The sequence below is a fragment of the Varanus komodoensis genome, unplaced genomic scaffold, assembly GCF_004798865.1.
Source record: "Varanus komodoensis strain SLA01 unplaced genomic scaffold, ASM479886v1 scaffold134, whole genome shotgun sequence".
NCBI lineage: Eukaryota > Metazoa > Chordata > Lepidosauria > Squamata > Varanidae > Varanus > Varanus komodoensis.
Window position 1 is genome coordinate 59,742 of NW_025335387.1, and position 20,791 is coordinate 80,532.

Sequence of the window (20,791 nt, forward strand, 5' to 3'; positions counted from 1 at the left end):
CTCAATGTCACTTGCGCAGTAGGCCCGACTGAACTCAGCAGGACTGACTTCGGAGTGGATCCACTTAGGCACAGAGAGTCAGCGAAATTTTGCTCAGTCCAAGGCCAAACAAGCCTGAGTGGCCATGCAAAGTGTGGCACCACGGGAATCCTAAGAGCTGCTTCAAACAGGACATAAATAGCACTTGGTGCCAGTCCAGGCTGCCCCTGTGCCCAAATGTGAATGCCACCCTGTACAAGCAGAATAACAGCTATTAGAGAAGAATGACGCAAGACCTGCATGCAGCCTTTCAGCGCATCTGGCATGGGAGGTATTTGGGACAGAAGCCCCTGGGGGTCTTTCTCTTGATGAGCAGGAAAAGCTCTGGTGAGTCACAGCAAACCTTTCCTTCGGCTCAGTGTGAATGCAGGAAACTGTTCAATGTTGAAGTGATGCGGGGAGGGGGAAGGCGGGCAGGCGGGCGAGCGAGCGATCCCAGCTGTGTGCAGGCAGCGTGACAGAGGGAGAAAGGGTGCGGATGGGGGAGCCTGCATCTCCTCGGCGAAGGGGGCGCCTGCCACTGCTGGCCCTCTAGCAGGACCTAGAGGACCGTGCAAGGTTCGGTTTGTGATCGTGCCGCCAAGACATAGGAGGGCTCCGAAGGACTGACGACTCATCCCCACGCAGGCTTTTCATCCGGGTAGAAAGCAAACAAACGGTGCGGCTATAAGTAGACACAGATGGGATCAGTGCAGCTAAAAAAAGCATCAGCTACTGAAGCGTTGCAGAAAGCTCAGTCCCCGAGCTTTGGACGCATTCCACCATGGTTTCTTCGCCTTTTTTCCCCTTCTCTATGTTAATTCAGACAGAGCCAGTCCCATCCTCAGCTGCGGGAAGCTGGTACCACTTTGTCAGCATTTGGAGGGGTGGGGAGGGCATGCTGATGTGCCCTGCATCCTCCCCCCGCCCCCACAGCTGGCTCTGCTGTAGCGCAGAGGTGTGAGCGGGGAGTTCCCAGACCTTTGGCCTGGGCACATTTCAAATGGTAAAGGGATCATACCAGTGGCATCATGGAAGCCCCAGAGAACCGCCTACAGAAGAATATACTCTTTGCTGTGATTCCCCGCTCCGGGTCTACAATCCCCTTCTATTCTGGTTTTGTGGGGGTATGGGGGCAGAAGCAGCGAGAAGAGCTTCTGCTGCATTGCATACAAATGGACTGTTCATTCAGTCTCAATAAAATGCCTGTTTTATTTTTAAGCTACAGAGGATTGCTGTACCATCCTTCAGCAGAGTTTCCAGGGCAGTTTATACAAATAAGATAAAGCCCAAACAAAGCATGTTGAATATTAATTAATACATTTTATTACCTGGCCGGACAATCTGCTGTTTCTAAGCTCTGCCAGTCTCCTGTTGGCAGGTCAGGAGGGAGGTGCGGCATTAGCTGCTCCTTTCCTCCTGTTCAGCTTTTCCAAAAAATCAATTTCCCTCCCTTTGCTCACAGGTTTAGACTAACGCTTGGGGTGAACTAAATTCTCCTCCCCACATGTGGGGGACATGGTGGAGAGCTAGAAGGACCTTGTATTCTGTGTATCTGCAGCTTCTGCTGCTGTGCTGTCAAGCCATACATTTACCTTCGCTCCGGTGTCAGGACTCCCTCATCAGAGAGAGAAGGACTGCAGAAAGAGCCACAGGAGCAGGGAGTGGAGAGCAAAGGCGGGGTCTCCTCTGAGCACAAAGCTCTGTCTCCAGTCTCAGAGGAGAACATTTGACTTGTCTTATGGCTCCAGGGATGCTGTCTCAAGGACAATAGGATGTGAGCCTAAAAGATCCAGAAAAGTAATAATTGCCTCAGTTCTTTTTTCATATCCCACCCCCACAAATGGGATATTTTCCTGAGTGTATCATTTTTTAAATTGAATCCCTGCCCTTACCAAGAGAGATAAAGTCCACCATTATGATGCTCATATTTCAGGGGGTGGTTCTGTGGCATAAGTTACATTAGCCCTGTAGAGTCAACTAGTGTTGTTATACTTGCTTTGCTGAGGGAGGAGGGGAGTTAGAGTGGTGAATGAGCACCCTGCAGCGTGGTCTAGGGTTGCATTGTAGTCCTAGCTCTATTGCCTTCATTTTCAGCATGAGTAGGGAAATGGTAAGTTTTGGGTCATGGGAAATGTACATGTTGCCCCAGGTCTTTTCAAACAGTAGCAGAGTTGAAGAAGGATGAGGTGCTAGCCAATGTCTTCCAAGGAGAGGCTGCTGAGTTATGAAGAAAACAAAGGTTCACAAAGGATGCCACACCTCCACCTTCCGATCATTAGCAATTGGTCCCAGATCAATGCTTCTACAGAAGGGGACTCTTTGAAAGTAGTGCTTTGTTCAAGAGCTGTTTTTGGAAATGTGAAGCATAGACATTTGCCCTTAACCTTCCCTGGGGCTATGCTGTTCCAGACCTGCCATTTCACACTGCGCTGTGGGATAGACTGGGATCCCTTGGGAGCTTCTTAAGGTGAGAAATTTAGAAATGATGGACATGCATCCTCAGAAAACAGTTTACTTAGCTTTATTGATCTCCATCTGGAATTCATAAGGGCAAGGGTGTCTAGATTTAAGGTGTATCACAGTGAATGATGGCCAGCACAGGAACCTGGCTTACACTGAGTCAGAGTTTTGGCCCATCCAACCCAGAACTGCAAACACTGACTGGCAGCAGCTCTCCAGGATTTTAGGCAGGAATTTTTCCACCCCTGCTTGGAAACCTGGGACCTTCTGCATGTAAAGTTTGTGTTCCACCATTGAGCTCAGAGCTCTCATTGAAAGGGAAGGTAGGTGCAGGATCAATCTAAAAGGATTAGATTGTTTAAAAGGATTAACCTGAAGGGAAACCTAACAGACCTGGCCAGCTCCCCATATCAAATAACTGTGCCCCCTTGAACACATCCAGGCATCCTCTGGAACTTGCTAAGCTTCATAAACATTAAATATAAACAAACAAACAAACAAGGTGCAGGGCTTCCTCATCAATCTAGCCAATGCAGGAAGGCTTCTGAGAAGGTAGAATATGTGAACACTCCTGTCTAGAGAAAGATACAACACTTTACTCGGAAGAATGCCTGGCAACTCTCTCTGAAGCACAGATTAGGACATCTGGTGGTTAACCTGGGAAATTGCAGGTGAATCAGGCAAATTTCCTGGGCAGCCTTTCTCTTTGAGGCTGAAGCTTTGAAGGTGCTCTGGAGTGGTGAGATCTTCTGACCTCAGTGGGGAAGATTTTCCTCTGCAAAACCCGTCTCTTCTCTCCCTCTCTTGTGTCCTCCTGGTGCACACCTAGCAGGACTTTGGGTGAAGTGGTTCTTCTACCTTTGCATCTTTCCTCCTGACATTTATGGACACATTTTCCTCTACAGCTCTAAATCATATACTAATACAGATGTCTCATGGGTAACTAGATTCCCAGTCAAACCAATGAAACATAAATACTGTCTAACACGGCAAAAGATGCCCTTTTCTGAGGTGGCACTAGTAAGTCTCCTGGTGTACCTGCTGTGACCTCTGGGACTGGCCTGGTGGTAAAGATGGGGTGCAGGAGTTCAGGGAATGTCTAGGAAGGAGATGGACATTTGAGGACATTGACCTGGGAGACATCTGCAGGGTAGGTGGTGGAGAAGTGTGGCCTATATGAGTTCTTCCCTCTTGTAATACATTCGTGTTCTTGAAGGAGAAGTTTCTCCAATGGATTCTTCCTAAGGTGGTTTTGGGAAAGTATCTTCTCTGCTTTGGTATTGTCCTGCCTGGCTCATATGTAAGCCAGGATGACTTAGCCTTGGACAAAGAACCTAACGTCACTGAGACTGAAGAACCTATGAGGTCCCCTGACTCCAGTGCCATCCCAGATACTCCCAGCATCCCCATGCACATCAGTAGCAGAGGTGCTGAAGAGACCCACAGACAGGGTCCTCAGCTCATGTTCAGCAGCTGTCTCACCAGCAGAGTTGGAGCAGGAAGTCAAACTTTCTCCCAGATGAGGGAGCATCAACTTCAGAAGGTGCAGTGCAGGCACAGTCAGCCACCATTTGATGGCACACTTCAAGGCCTAGAAGAACCAGAGTCTTCAGAAGTAAAGTACTTCTCAAAAGCAAGGAGCTGCTCAGAAGTAAAGAATGCTTGGGGCCTTGAAGGCTGATTAACTGGCCACACTTCATCCTGGGCACAGTCTGGAAAACCAGGCCATAAAAGTTCCAAGTTGAGGTCTCCCAGTTGCTGAAATACTAGGGCTCCTTAGTTGTGTACAGCTAACTTGTTGATGCTACAGTCTATCCTGACCATCCTCCTGTCTGTGGGATCCCAGCTGCAGGAATCATGCCTGTCTTAGGGCTGCTCTTCTGCATATAAACCTCGGGCATTAACAATGACTCTGCAGTGAAACCATGCCCACCTCTGGACTGCCTCTGTGTGCTTTGTCTCAGCTTCTGCTTGTTTTTTGGGATTGCCCTGATATCTATCTGGTACTCTGATGCCCTGGACCTCCACCTGTCCTCCAACCTGTGGCATGGCTTCCTTTATACCTCCTGGTCAAAGACCAAGTGAGGACCAGACCTAGGCAGGACAGGTATCCTTGATGTTATGTTGAAGTTTTCAACCTGATTTTAAATTTCATTTTTAATACTTTAAATTGTTGGCATGTTTTATTTGTAAGTTGTTTGGGAAGCCTGTTTAGATTGAATTGTTGTTGTTGTTGTTAAATCATCATCATTACATATTCATATTGTATTTAATTTTATTATTAATAATCATATTGTCCGAAAAATAATCTCAAGACTCTTCATCTGACACAGAAGGCTTTGAGTTCAGAAATTGGCCCACAACTTTTTGAGTACATTGAGGGATGGAGGATTCCATACAAACAAACAGTTGCCCTACAAGTGAAATGGTGACTACAGTGCAGAAGGCAAATTCCAGTGCTTGGAGGAGAGCATGGAAAAGCCAGGGGGAAACCTTGCAAGAAGAGAGTTAGACGGGCAGTCCAGCTGGATACGTATGATCGGTCTTGCAAACAAATATGTACCACATCTTGTTGTCTGTACAGTATCACGATCCAGACAATTAGAGGTCAAAACTTCATATGGAGGTTCAGGAAATCCAGCTGAAGGAACTTTATTTTGCCTCAAGTGGCAAAAAAACAAAGAAACAAATGAAACAAGAACCAGTGAACAACAAGGGACTGCAGAAATACAAGAAGATGGAGGAAGGAATAGCTATTGTTACACCTTGCATTCTAGTCCTCTGAGAAGTACAAGCCTTCCCCAGGTTTTTGCTTCCTGAGAATGTGGTCACTGGAGGCTTATGGCATTTTTGTGGCATGTGCTTTATTTACATTTATGTAGGCCGAGCACATGTGGAAGCTCACAGAATCAGCACCAGAACAGACATTTTTCCCCTATGAGATTTCTGCAGAGAGAGGCAGCAGTATGAGAGGGTTCTTGCAGGGAACCGCTAGAAATAGATGGAGCTGATTGACTCATAAGAGATGGGCCTCGGCACACAGAAGGGGAGGCAAGGACATTGCCTGACTCAAAAGGTGGCAGGGAGGCCTTTGTACTTTTCCCTTGATATTTCTTCGTGCAATCTTAATTCTGTGATTCATCTAGCCCGGCACAAATATCCCACCTTTGACTTGGTGGAGGATGCCATTTGCCGCTGTACCTCAAGCAGAAAAATATCTCGGGCTGGCCCTGTGTTTCCCCTTCCCTCTCTCTGGCCTCTGGCACTGTAGAATAAAAGGCAATGCATGCCAGGTTTCATCAATCCCTCTTGAAAGGCTACCACAAAAATGACTCAATAAAAACATTTTTTTCTGTGCAATACCTCTCCCTCTTCCTCATTAAGAGTGAGACCATTTATTACAGTTAAGTGGGATTGAGATAAATATGGTACATGGGAAGAACAAACTTCTGCTTTTCAACGGTGAAGATAGGCATCTTCCTGATTGTGACTGAGTAGATAGCTGAGGCAGTGGCCAAATTCTGCAGCCCACAAGCCAAGCCCGGGGTTTGGCATGGAAGAAGGCATATGTCATACCTGAAAAGCCTGCAGGTGCAAGGGGAAGATCAAGTAATCCTCCAAAGGCAGGAATGGCACCTCCAAGTCTAGCTTAAAATGAAGAACCACCACTTGACGTTGTCCTGTGCAAACTGGACTACGACCACGCAATTTGCCGGCTTGCTCTCATGGTGCACAAGTCGCCACGCCATCCAAACCTGGCAGGGTTCACAGAGAGGGTGGCTTGCAAACCACCCCAGAAGCCTACAACAAGCCATCGATTCTGGGCTGCCTTGCAGGCCACCCCTGCTGTGCACTTCACTGGTTCGGACAAAACTGCGACCTGCATGTTGCAAAGCTGTGGAAATCTCACAGCATGCCAGCAAGGCTCCTTTTCCCAGTTATCCTGTAAACCTGGCCAATTTCTGATCTGGCTTAATGTAGCACAAAAGGCAGATTTCCTTGATAGCTTTGATAGCTTACATCCATCTGAGGGTGCAGATCTTCTAAGGGTCTAAAGCAGTATCACTACATAATTGTTTCTAGAACCAGTTTTGAGTTCCTATGTCTTTGTTGTCATCTTCAGTTTAATTAAAGTCAAAGGCTGTTTCCACAGGAAGTTTTATGACTGTTCAGCATGTTTCATACTCACCGCTTGGCCGAGCAGCAAGAAGTGGCAAGGGAGCTTTTGAGCATGAATTTCCTCAAGAGCAGATGAATTTATATTTTCATTCTCCAATAGTCACTAATCATGGGGGAGGGAAGGAGGTGGGCACAGAGACTGAGCTATGCTAGACCAGCTCAGGGAAACCCCAGCTGCATTTCTACAGGCTGCTGCTTGTGAATTGAAGCCAAGGAGTCTCTTCATTCCTTTCTCTGGCCAGGATCAAAAGCTGCAGAACTCATCCTTTCCTGCCCCTGGGCCACACTTGCTTCAGGTCACACCTTGGCACAAGTGGGTGACCCACACTCTAGTTTTGAGAATCAGGAGACCAGTAATGAACTTAAGCAAGCCTTTTGCATTATTACAGTACTGAAAGACCAGAGAGCTGGCCAGCTGTTCACAGAGCAGCAGAGGCAGTGTGGTGCGGTGGTTAAGAGCACGGGAGCGGGACGCAGGCTCCCATACGCTGGGTTCCAGCCCTGCTCGGCCATGGACGCAAGTGGGTGATTCTGGGCCAGTCGCAGCCTCTCAGCCCAACCTACCTCACAGGGCTGTTTTTGTGAGGGTAAGATGGAGAGACAGAGGAGAATTAGGTAAGCTGCCTTGGGTTCCTTGGAAGGAAAAAAGGCAAGAGATAAATATAATAAATGATAATGATAGAACAGTGGAGCAGTATTATAAAAGATAATAGGGTCTGCAAAAGAAGAAACATTGCACTGCATCTTTTCCTCACTGCTGCTGCTTGCTTGCTTGCTGGCTTGTGGCAAAGAGCTGGTGAGCAGGCAGCACTGGCATCTCCTGCCCCCTTCTCAGCACCCTGCTGTCTGGGCCACTGCAATTAGCAGTGAACAAGCAGGTTGGGTGGCAGGTTGCAAGAAGACTGGCAACTCCAGGGGACTCCAGGTCCTGGGAATTGGGCCCTCAGCAGCTCCTCTCCTTGATGCTGGCATGATGTCCTTGCTTCTTAGCAGGGTTTCTGCCATCAGAGCACACCTTCCTCCAAGATATTAGCTGTATGGAGTTTGTCACATGCCACTAAAAGCCTGTTTTGGCCCTTCATAGACTCAGGCAGAATGTTCCATCATCTTTTTCATTTTTTCTTTTCTAACATGCACACAATTTTACATGTCTATGAACTCATTCAGTGTTCATTGGAACGAACTGATAGGATTGCTCCCAACCTGCTAATAATGTCGCTCGCTTGCTTGCTTGCTTGCTTGTATTGTCCCCAGTTTGGCTACAGTCTTGTCGGCAAACCACTTGAGTTTGTTCTTAATGGAAGCGATGCTCCTATGGAGACTGCTGATCACTCCCAAACCAGCGCTTCAGAAAATAATTGCTATTCCGTCAGTATTCCTTTGGGACATCCTGCTGCCAGGTGATAACCAGCTCGGGAAGCATCCCAAAGCCACAAAGGGAGCGAGTGCTGTTAGGTCAGCCGCTGTCTCTCAGCTGTACTGCACAGGCTGATGGAAAGAAAGTGTGATGCGTCTGTGTCCAGTAATGGAGAGCCCTCCCCTTTTTGCACAGTGTGTGTGACATGGAGACAACCACCTACTGCAAGAATTATGGGGTCCGGTTCATGATGGAGCCGAGCAACTTCATCTTCAGTGGGCCACCCAAATTTGTCACACCATGGCTAGCAGGGGTTCCACTGATTCTTTCCTTGGCTCGGATTGCAGCAGGCTGGACCCACACACCAGATCAGTCCTCTCACCCACAGTTAAATGACGGGCGAGAGAGGGCTTATTTGGGATTGCCTTGGCACTAGCAGCTGCACCACCAGGCCCAAGGGGAAGCTGGTACGGCTGCTGGGAACCACCTGGCTGGAGGAGAAACCTGAAGCAGGGACGGACCTAAGACAGGAGTCCTCAGACTTTTTAAACAGAGGGCCAGTTCACTGTCCCTCAGACTGTTGGGGGGGCAGACTATAATTTGAAAAAAATATGAATGAATTCCTACGCACACTACACATTAAAAATAATTTAAATTTTAAAAATTAAAAATTAATTACAATTTTAAAATTTAAAATGTTTGCTCCGCTCCCTCAGGCTGCAGTAGAAGCCCAAGATGAGGTGCGGAAGAGCACATCCATATTCAAGGAGGCAGACGGCCATAGAAGGCTGCGCCTCCTGCGCCTCTGCTGCAAGCCGCAGCCGCCTTGCTGAGCCCGGGGGCAGCCTTCTATGGGCAAGCTCCCACAGCCGTCGAGCGGTTGCCCCCAGGCTCAGTGAGGCAGCGGAGGCTTGGCCCACAGCCCAGGGACATGGCTCGTATACTTAAAAATGGATTTTAAAAGTTATATTTTTCTTACCCTCAATCCTTTTTTAGTGTCTTCATCTCTCTCTCTCTCTTCCACCCTCCTCTTTTCTATTTCCTGTTCCATATTCCCGCTCTGTATATGCATGCAATTGAGGGGAGGGGGGGAGCTGGCGCACACGCAGTTGAGTTTTAACAATTAGGCACATGTGCCGGCTCTCTGCTCAGTTTCAAAGAACGCCTGTGCTGGCTCAGAGCTTTTGGACTCTCTTGGAGATCGTTTTCTCCAAGTGAGTCCAAAAGCTCTGAGGCGGGCAGGATAAATGAGCATGGCGGGCCGTATCCAGTCTGTGGGCCGTAGTTTGAGGACCCATGGCCTAAGATGTCCTTTCCTCTTTCTCCTCACATGGCTGACTCCCCCAGTGTCATACCTCCCCCTGCCCAAGACCCACACTGATAAGAACAGCCCCTCTCCCCAGTTATGCACCTTTCCCAGGCAAATGTTAAAATATTAAGTTGCAGCCGCTAGAAAGGAACAGGTGAAATTTACAAGTGTCCCTTTTCCCCAGAGATGCTGCCTTTCTATTGCTAGTTTCTGGGGCAGCAGAATGTCAGGGCAATACCTTTATTAGGCCAAGTGAGAGGTCACGAAGCTGGCACAGTAGCGAGCTTTGCAGATCTCCAAAACTCTTTGCCAGGCTAGGTGGCGAACAAAGCAAAAGGGGGCAGGGAAAGGGAAAAGTGACTGATATTGCAGCCAAGTCTGTTTTATTATTTATTTATTTAGAGGACTTCTATGCCACCCCATTCGCCGAAGCCTCGAGGCAGCTCACAATCATAAATAACATAATATAAAACAATATAATTTAGCAGTATAACAGTAAAATTTAAGTCGCCCTGGCCAAAGAATAAAATAAATAATATTAACAAAATAACGTTTGAATAAAAAGGTCTTGGCCTGGCGCCGAAAAACAAATAATGACAGCGCCAGGCGGACCTCTCTGGGGAGCGCATTCCATAGATTGGGTGCCACCGCAGAGAAAGCCCTCCTCCGAGTACCTACCCTCCTAATTTCCTTCATGGAGGGTTCCCGGAGAAGGGCCTCTCCCATTGATCTCAAGGGTGGGCGGGTATATATGAACGTAAGCACTCCTTCAGGTAACCAGGACCCAAGCCGTTAAGGGCTTTAAAGGTCATAACCAACACCTTGAATTGGGCCCAGACTTCAATGGGGTCCCAGTGAAGCTGACGGAGGACTGGAGTCATGTGAACATAATGCCCAGTCCCCGTCAGCAGCCTGGCAGCTCTATTTTGAACCAATTGAAGTATCTTGACCGTCTTCAAGGGCAGCCCCACGTAGAGCTAATTGAAGAAGTCTAGTCGGGAAGTTACCAATGCGTGTGTCACTGTCGCCAGGAAGTTGTTCTCCAGGTAGGGGCGGAGCTGATGGATCAGCCGAAGCTGAAAGAAAGCGCTCCTTGCCACTGCTGTCACCTGAGCTTCCAGTGAAAGCTCTGGTCGAGGAGCACTCCCAAGCTGCGGACCTTGTCCCTAAGAGGGAGTGCACCCCATTCAGGACTAGGTTCAATTCACCTTCCCCGAGGCCCAAACCACCCACCAATAGGACCTCCGTCTTGTCTGGATTGAGCTTCAGTTTAATGGCCCTCATCCAGCCCATTACCTCGGCCAGGCACCGGTTCAGCACAGCCACTGCCTCACCTGGATTGGTGGAAAATGAGAGGTAGAGCTGGGTATCATCAGCGTACTGATGATTCCGCAGCCCACACCTCCTGATGACCTCTCCCAGCGGTTTCATGTAGACGTCAAACAGCAAAGGGGACAAAATGGACCCCTGTGGTACTCCATGGCATAGCTGCCATGGCGCAGAGCCATAGTCCCCCAGCACCACCTTCTGGAATCGGCCATTGAGATAGGAGCGGAACCACTGCAAAGCAGTGCCTCCGACCCCCAATCTCGCTAGCCTATCCAGAAGGATACCATGGTCGATGGTATCGAAAGCCGCTGAGAGGTCCAGGAGAACTAACAGGGACGCACTCCTCCTGTCCTTCTCCCTGCACAGGTCATCGTACAGGGCAACCAAGGCAGATTCCACCCACCGACCTAATCCCCCGCCAGCCCAGCCCCGCTCGGCCACAAACAGCCACAAAGGGCGGCGAACCGCCCTTTGGCCGTCGCCCTTCGGCCGCTGGCCAGAGGTCGCCAGCCCCAGGCCACGTCCGGCGGGTTAAGCCAGCGCTCGCCCGCACGCCCCGTCCCCCAATCCAGTGTTGCTCTCACCGATGCCGTCGCAGGGGTGGGGGGAGCAGAGAGGGACACGGAAACCTGCCAGGCAGCAAGATGGTGGCACCCTCCTCCACAACGTCGGCAGAAGCCCTGGCGTGGCCCTGGCGTCCTCCGTCCCCGGGGTGGCCCAGCGGTGGCCACGGGAGCAGCATCAGCTGGCCTCCGGCTCGGCGGTGCACCGCAGGACCGGCGTGGGCGACGGCAGCGGCGGCGCAGAGCAGCACAGCAGGTGTTCCAGGGAGGGAGGGGCCTTCTTTAGTGGGAAGTGTTTTTCTCGCCTTCTTTAGTGGGAAGAAGTTGTAGACATTCAAATTACATTCTATCATACCAGGAGATGTGATGGTTTCAGGTTGCATCTAGGATTTTCCCTTGGACTGCTGACCTGAAGGAACAAGGGCTTTCCTACGAGAAGCAGTATCTGCTCTTGGAGTTTGTGGCAGAATTGAGATCCAAGCACCTACATGAGCATTCCCTGCTTTTGTGCTACATGACCTCTGGATGGCACTATGCTACAGTAGAAGAGCACAAGCTACACTTTCTTTTGTTAATCAAAAATATTCCATTTTTCTTGCTCTTAAAAAAAACAAAACCTTGCAGAAAGTGCTGTTGACAAACAAGCAAAATCTGGAGGGTAACGATGTTGCCAAAAGAAGGATGAGCACATAACAACTACCTTGTGTAGAAAGTGCAAAGAAACAAATGTTTTTCTCCCATTTTCAAAAAATATAAAATCCAGCCTTCTTAGAACTGTCTCCATCTTTAGATGAAACACACAACTTCTGTGGTGATAAGAGCTAGAGAATTTTCTATAAACAGAGATGAGTTGGCCTAATAGGAATTTTGGAATTAAGTATGGTGGGCTGGTTGACAACTGGATTTTATTTATTTATTTATTTAAAACATTTTTATGCCACCCCCATCGCAACAAAGCCTCGGGGAGGCTCTCAAAAAAAAAAAACATACAAATATAACTATTATACAACAAAATATTAAAACCTGGTGCATCTCGGCTTAAAAGATTTAAAATCCTATAAATACCAATAAATTAACAATTAAAATAAGTTTTAAATAAAAAGGTCTTAGCCTGGCACCAAAAAACAAATAATGACGGCGCCAGGCGGACCTCTCTGGGGAGCGCATTCCGGGTACTCACCCTCCTAATATCATTCACAGAGGGTTCCCGGAGAAGGGCATCTGTTGCTGATCTCAAGGGGAGGGAGGGCATATATGGACGCGAGCGTTCCTTTAGATACCCAGGACCCAAGCCGTTGAGGGCTTTATAGGTCATAACCAACACCTTGAATTGGGCCCGGACTTCAATCGGGAACCAGTGGAGCTGACGGAGAACTGGGGTTATATGAGAACAATGCCCAGTCCCCGTCAGCAGCCTGACAGCTCTATTCTGCACCAATTGAAATACCTGGACCGTCTTCAAGGGTAGCCCCACGTAGAGCGTGTTGCAGAAATCGAATCGGGAAGTTACCAACACATGTGTCACTGTTGCCAGGCAGTCGTTCTCCAGGAAGGGACAAAGCTGATGGATCAGCCGAAGCTGAAGGAAGGCGCTCCTCGCCACCGCCGTCACCTGAACTTCTAGAGACAGCTCAGGGTTGAGGAGTACTCCTAAGCTGCGAACGCTGTCCCTCAGAGGGAGTGCAATCCCATTTAGGACAATGCCCAAGTCCCCCATCCCGAGGCCCGAGCCACCCACCAACAGGACCTCCGTCTTGTCTGGATTGAGCTTCAGTTTATTGGCCCTCATCCAGCCCATTACCTTGGCCAGGCACCGGTTCAGCACAGCCGCTGCCTCACCTGGATTGGTGGAAAACGAGAGGTAGAGCTGGGTATCATCAGCGTACTGATGGTTCCGCTGCCCACACCTCCTGATGACCTCTCCCAGTGGTTTCATGTAGATGTTGAATAGCAAGTGGGACAAAATGGAACCCTGTGGAACTCCATGGCATAGCTGCCATGGCAGAGAGCCATAGTCCCCCAGCACCACCTTCTGAAATTGGCCGTTGAGATAAGAGAGGAACCACCGCCATGCGGTGCCTCCAACTCCCAATCCCGCTAGCCTATCCAGAAGGATACCATGGTCGATGGTATCAAAAGCCGCTGAGAGGTCCAGGAGAACTAACAGGGACGCACTCCCCCTGTCCTTCTCCCTGCACAGGTCATCGTACAGGGTGACCAAGGCAGATTCAGTGCCGTACCCAGGTCTGAAGCCAGACTGAAATGGGTCCAGACAATCAGTTTCATCCAAGAGTGCTTGGAGTTGTCCCACCACCACCCGCATTTATACATTGTATAAATGCAGGATTATCTGCTCAGAGGGCCTTTGGTCTGATGTAGCAGATAGAAAGTCCATAAATAAATAAATAAATATTGGCATACAGTCAATTGAAACAAATGCCTGGCTGTCTCTAGGAGCAAGATAAAAGATCCTCAGTTGGCTGCAGGAAATCTTGTCACAGGTGGGTAAGGTGAATTTCTGGAGCAGAGGTGCAGTATAATGATCTGTGTTTGTCCTTCACTTGCTGTGCCGCACAGCAGGTGCGAAAGAAATGAGCAGAGATTGGACAGACAAAATGGGAGTTCCATTCTGCTCCATGCAGAGACCTAAAGGTCTGTGTTGTGATAAGGCAGCTGCAGCAGCCCTAAAAGCCCAATCTGGGACCCCCTCCCCACTCGCAACACCTGCCGCAGCCGTTGGGCCGCCACCGAGAACATCGCGGTGCTCCGCTGGGTTCCGGGAGGCAGCTGACGCTGCTCCAGCGGCCACTGCTGGACCATCCTGGGATCGGAGGATGCCGAGGACTCCGCCATCGCCCCGCTGCTGAGGAGGGGGCTGCCATCTTGCCGGCCAGCGAGTTCCCGTGTCCGCTCTGCACCCGCCCCGCCCGCCGGCGTTGGTGAGAGCAACGCTGGATTGGGGGCGGGGAGCAGGGACAGGCACCGGCTTAACTCGCCAGATGCGGCCAGGGCCGGCAGCTGAAGGGCGATGGCCAAAGGGCAGTTGCCGCCGTTTGAGGCCGTTTGAGGCCGTGTGGGGGCTGGGCTGGCGAGGGACCTTGGCGGTGGGTGGAATTTTATATTGGAATTTTTGTTGGGGGTAGACGGGGACTTTTATATTGTTTTAACGTTTTTATTGTATTTTATCTTGTTTTTATGGAGTCGTTCCTGGCCATGTCGACGGTTGGGTTACCTGGGGAGCGCGTGGGCACCACCATTGGGGTGGTCGGGGGCAATGGACGTTACAGCGGTGGGGGTTTAACGTGTCTGCGTAGAAGAAGGAGGGACAGATGGCTGACACCTGTCCCTCCTTCTGGTTCTACCCCCAGCCTGAGGGTTCCAGGTAGTCTTGTCAACTGCTCCCCGGGCCTGATGGTGCTGCTGCTTAATGCCAGGTTGGTCCATAACAAATCATCCCTCATCCACGACCTGATTATGGATGAGGGGGCCGACCTGGCTTGCATAACAGAGACCTGGGCGGGAGAGTGGGGGGATGTCGCCCTCTCTCAAATGTGCCCTCCCAGGTATCTGGTTCAGCACCATCCATGCCTGGAGGGGAGGGGAGGGGGGTTGCTTTGGTTTACCGAGCCTCCATCTCCCTAGCGGGGCTTCCAGTCCCCTCGAGGCCGGGGCTAGAGTGTGTCTACTTGGTGTTGGGTGACCAAGACAGATTGGGGATTCTGTTGGAGTACCGTGCACCCTTCTGCCCAACAGACTCCCTGCCTGAGCTGATGGAGATTGTCTCAGATCTGGTGTTGAGGACCCCCAGGCTGTTGGTCCTGGGGGACTTCAATCTCCATACCGAGACTGTTCTGACCGGGGCGGCTCAGGACTTCATGGCCTCCATGACGGCCATGGGGCTGTCTCAACATGTCACTGGCCCGACCCATGAACGGAGACACACTCTGGACCTGGTTTTCTCGATGGGGCAGGAAGAGGGTGGTCTGAGGGTGAGGAATTTATGTCTGACACCCCTGTCATGGTCAGATCACTTCCTCTTGAGGTTTGTGCTCGAGAGTGGCCCTTCCCTCTGTAAGGGTGTGGACCTGATTGTGTGGGTCTGCCCCCAGAGCCGGATGGATCCGGATGGATTCCTGAAGGTCCTGGGGGAGTTTCCGGTTGACAAGGCTGGTGCTCCTGTCGAGGCCCTGGTCGAACTATGCAATGGGGAAATGACCAGGGCTATGGACATGATCGCTCCCAAGCTTCCTCTCCTGCTGGGCAGACCCCACTCTTCCCCTTGGTATACACCTGAACTGCAGGTGATGAAGCGGGTTGGGAGACGTCTAGAGTGTAGGTGGAGGAAATCATGGGATGAATCTGACCGAACACACTTAAGAGCCCATTATCGGGCCTATGCTGTGGTGGTGTGGGCGGCAAAAAAGAAATTCTTCTCCGTTTCCATTGCCTCCTCACAATGCCGTCCGGCGGAGCTTTTTCAGGTGGTACAAGGGCTTGTTCATCCTGGCCCTAAGAAAAATCCGGTACCACCCTCAAAGGCCCACTTTGCCAAGCATTTTAGGGAGAAAATCGCTCAGATTCGTCACGAGCTGGACTCCACTAGTGACCCAGAGGCTTCTGGGGAGTTACCGATGTCGCTGTCTGGTCCAAACTTGATGGATGAGTTTCAGTTACTGAGGCCTGATGATGTGGACAAGGTGCTTGGACGAGTACGTCCCACTACTTGCCTATTGGACCCTTGCCCATCTTGGCTAATTAACAACGCCAAGCACGGAATAGGGACCTGGATCCTGGAAGTGGTTAACGCCTCTCTGAGGGATGGCTGGGTACCTGCCCCTTTAAAGGAGGCGGTAGTCCGACCAGTCCTGAAGAAGGCATCACTGGATCCAGAGATGGCCACTAATTATAGACCAGTGGCCAACATCCCATTTCTGGGCAAGATGTTGGAGCGGGTGGTGGCGGGACAACTCCAAGCACTCTTGGATGAAACTGATTATCTGAACCCATTTCAGTCTGGCTTCAGAGCCGAGTACAGTACTGAATCTGCCTTGGTCGCCCTGTACGATGACCTGTGCAGGGAGAAGGACAGGGGGAGTGCATCCCTGTTGGTTCTCCTGGACCTCTCGGCGGCTTTTGATACCATCGACCATGGTATCCTTCTGGATAGGCTTGCGCGATAGGGAGTTGGGGGCACTGCTTTGCAGTGGTTCCGCTCCTATCTCAATGGCCGATTCTAGAAGGTGATGCTGGGGGACTATGGCTCTGCGCCATGGCAGTTATGCCATGGAGTACCGCAGGGATCCATTTTGTCCCCCATGCTATTCAACATCTACATGAAACTGCTGGGAGAGGTCATCAGGAGGTGTGGGCTGTGGAATCATCAGTATGCTGATGATACCCAGCTCTACCTCTCGTTCTCTACCAATCCAGGTGAGGCAGTGGCTGTGCTGAACCGGTGCCTGGCTGAGGTAATGAGCTGGATGAGGGACGATAAACTGAAGCTCAATCCAGACAAGACAGAGGTCCTGTTGGTAGGCATATCGGACTTCGGGGAAGGGGACCTTGACCTTGTCCTGAATGAGGTTGCACCCCCTCTTAGGGACAAGGTCCGCAGCTTGGGAGTGCTCCTCGACCCAGAGCTTTCACTTGAAGCTCAGGTGACAGCGGTGGCGAGGAGCGCTTTCTTTCAGCTTCGGCTGATCCATCAGCTGCATCCCTACCTGGAGAACGACTGCCTGGCGACAGTGACACACGCGTTGGTAACTTCCCGACTAGACTTCTTCAATTAGCTCTACGTGGGGCTGCCCTTGAAGACAGTCTGGATACTTCAATTGGTTCAAAATAAAGCTGCCAGGCTGCTGACAGGGACTGGGCGTTATGTTCACATGACTCCAGTCCTCCGTCAGCTTCACTGGGACCCCATTGAAGTCTGGGCCCAATTCAAGGTGTTGGTTATTACCTATAAAGCCCTTAACGGCTTGGGTCCTGGTTACCTGAAGGAGCGCTTACGTCCATACATGCCTCCCCCCACCCCTTGAGATCAATGGGAGAGGCCCTTTTCCGGGAACCCTCCGTGAAGGATATTCGGAGGGTAAGTACTCGGAGGAGGGCTTTCTCTGCAGTGGCGTCCAATCTATGGAATGCGCTCCCCAGAGAGGTCAGCCTGGCGCCGTCGTTATTGTTTTTCGGTGCCAGGCCAAGACCTTTTTTTTAAAATGTCATTTTAATTGTTAGCTTTATTTATTGATTTTATATCTTCAGCCAGGATGTCTCCAATTATATTGTTTCTATATTGTTTCTATATGTTCAATATGTATTTATTTATTGTTGTAAGTTGCCCTGAGGCTTCAGCAAATAGGGCGGCATAGAAGCTCACTAAATAAATAAATAAATAAATAAATAAAAGCATTATCCTGTAGAAATGTTGCCTGGGGGGGCAAACACTCCTCCCATGTAAGCTTTTAACAGGTGAGGGGGGTTGTTTGTAGGTTTCTAAGCAATTGAGAAAGCTGCCACAGCTCTGTGACAAATCCACCTTACCAGTGTTTGTGGCACTCCTGATAAAGAATTCTGTTTAACTCAGAAGCTCATGTGTTCCTGCAGAAACTAATCCAAGATAAGACAACCTGGCAGTTCAGTGGGATGTAAATATACATAGGATAGATAGCCTGACACTTTTAAACAATTTTCAATTTCACTTTTAAACAATTTTCAAGAACCTCGCCAGACAATGATGAAAACTTTAGCTCCGTTTACTTTACTGAAACAGAGCATGCAAATTCTGGTGAGCACGTAGGGCAGCCAACAGGACCCGCAGGATCTCTCCCTTCCTCTCTCCCGGACGCGGGTTTGTGGCCAGGCGATTAGTTGTTTATTTAGCTGACGGGATTCGAAAAGGCACCTTCAACGGCCTCGCCAGCACTTCAGGGAAATTTCATGCAGACCAGACCCCTGGCGCAGGAGGGATTTTCCCAGGAAGGTTAGCATTCCCCCCGCGCCCCTTCCTATCTGCGTCCTTTCGCCCTTCAACGTACTTTTGTAACTAAAGGACATTAATAGCGCGATCCTGCACGTGCTTCCCGGAAAGCAACTCCTACCATGATCAATGGGTTATGCCGTCGAATATAATTGTACAGAGGGTGACAGCCTGCACGACGTCTACTCAGACGTACGCTCAGTAAGCCATACGCCCGGGTAAGTGGGCATCGGATTGCGCCGTACTGGAAGTGATCTGCGATGGCACGCCCACAGTGATTTTCCTAGCGCGCTGCATTTGTGTTTTAATAAGCCTGTGTTGAGATCCAGATAGAGAAGACGCTAGCTAGGACGATACAGAATCATAGAATAGCAGAGTTGGAAGGGGCCGAGAAGGCCATCGAGTCCAACCCCCTGCTGTTGCAGGACACCAAGTCACACCATCCCACTCAGATGACTTGAATGCCTCTAGTGTGGGAGAACTAAACACTTCTCCAGGCAGCTGAACGAAGGAACTGCTGAACTTACCCCATTCACCCAGCCACCCACCCCCTGGTAACTATCGCGAAAGCAGCCGGGTCATTTTTATCTGATTCCGTTTCCTGGGCATGATGGAACACTTTAGCTGATTTGCTGTTTTGTTTTTATTTATTTTTTCTTAAGTGACGTTATTTGTATTTGTCTTATTTCTCTTGAGCATCTTCCGCCCTGCTTGCATTGTGGGCGTTGTAGTTTAAACGCGCCTTTGCCCAAGGCCGTGCGTTGTAAGAACTACAGTTCCCAGTAGCGAGGGAGGGGCGGAGAGACCTTCCCTTTTTTGCATGTGCGATGAACGGAGGCGATTGCCTCCGTGCTGGAAGCTACACGGAGGCGCCTCATCCGTGCGGGGCTCCGCGAGCTCGTGCGCCGGAGCTCCGCGGGCGGCGGCGGGCCGGATTCTGCCCCTTGGGCGGCTGAGTCCCAGCGCAAAGGAGAGCGAGAGGTGAGGAGGAGCGGGGAGCGGCGCAGGCCTGCGGTAGAGCGGGACCCGCGGCTGTGAGAAGGGCAGATTGGCGTGCCACCAGGGCGAAGCGGGCGGAAGAGTGCTCTGCCCCGCAAGAGGCGATGCTCCAAGAAGGGGCGAAGGGACGGATGGCGCGGCCACCTGCGCCCGTGGCTTCGCCGCGCTTCACCGCAGCTGTTTGCTTGGCACGTTCGGGGGCTCCTGGTCAAAGCGCTCTGCCTGTGCGAGCGCTTCCAGCAGACGGCTGTGTTCTCCTGCTGTGTGGAAGTGATGGTACAAGGAATACGGGCGTGCATCTAATAAGGAAACTAGAGATCGGGATATGGGATAGTGAGACTTCGAACGAGTGAAACTTTTATCTCGCACGTTTGCCTATCTAGAATTAATTGTTTGAAAAGTTCCTGGCGTTCTTTCCTCAATAGAATGTGAAAGTGGCTAAGGGCAAGAAATAAAAACGAAATACAGTACAAGGAGATGGTTGTAATTGCTAAAACGTTAGGAATGGACACAGAATTCCGAAGCAGCTTTTAAAAACATCTTGTAGCAATGAAAACAGCTATGTGCAGCAAGTTCAAAAAGAGTGAGTGCAGGATTTAAAAATAATAAATGCTCCATAGTCTTCCATCTGGTGGAAAGCCCTTAAAGAGGACCTGGAATTGTGCTCTTCTACTGTACAATTCTAAGCATTCTCACTCAGACATAAAGCTAAGGGAGACATACTCTCAAATGAGGATGCTCAAGACTGTCGCTATGAACTGTTGAAGACCTATAATTCATAATAATATCTGCCAGACTCACAGGAGAGAGTGGACTCTGGTCTTGGAAAACTTATGCAATAATAAATGTGCTGGTCTTTAAGGTGATGTAGGATTTATACATAAATAAATGCAGCTACCTCTTTAGAAAGAATATCAAACACTGCTCTGCTGAAAAACAACAACCTGGTTTGCATGTTATGACAACCCAAGTTTTAAAAAAACAGCTATTTGTGAGCTAGTGAGAGAGGCTAGCACATGCTGCCCAATCCCGGGGAACAGCTTGACAACCCAGAGATGCTGTGTCCCTGGATTGTTTGGCATTGAATGTGAACCAGGAGCTTCAGCTTGTTAGAGGAAAGACTGTTCTGAGTTTGAATCCGGAGTTTCACGGTGGCTTGCTACAGAACTGACCATGGCTTTGACAAACACAATCCTTGACTTGTCATCTTGACACACAAACTAACTCTGCAATACTGTTGTCCTGATGAGTCTGTAAAGAGAAGGGAGACCATCCTGGTCCATGTAATGATTTTGGGCGACAGTGATTAAAAAATGGGGTCTGTGATGCTGCCCTGGTTCACACAACAAAACACAGCTCACTATATAACCCACAATGAGCCGCAGTACCTGCAGGTGCCACTTGCGTATCCAAGCCTTGCTCAAGAGTTGTGTTGTACAAGCCCAGTCAGCATGGGTTATGTGAGCATTCAGTAACCCTTGTTGAACCCTCACATAACTCACACTCACTGGGTTCATAGCACACTGAAAGCCCCAAGTGGCACCGCAGCATTGATTTGGATTAAATGTCATGCAAAGAGGCCTGTTGCCTTTTGTCAG

At 49.9% G+C, this 20,791-nt stretch overlaps 1 protein-coding gene across 5 annotated transcripts in view; it reads left to right on the top strand.

Moving 5' to 3' along the window:
- The first annotated feature begins 269 nt into the window (after positions 1 to 269).
- The window catches only part of SLC19A1 (solute carrier family 19 member 1), a 45,125-nt gene continuing 24,603 nt past the window's right edge, over positions 270 to 20,791 (top strand). Inside the window, exon 1 of one of the 5 annotated variants that reach the window (XM_044422721.1) lies at positions 270 to 366. The gene's annotated coding sequence lies outside the window, so the exon portion shown is untranslated. Of the gene's footprint in view, positions 367 to 18,091; positions 18,198 to 18,564; positions 18,749 to 19,040; positions 19,176 to 20,791 lie in introns of those variants that run through there. The other 4 variants (XM_044422722.1, XM_044422720.1, XM_044422723.1 and 1 more) reach the window with 4 other exon arrangements.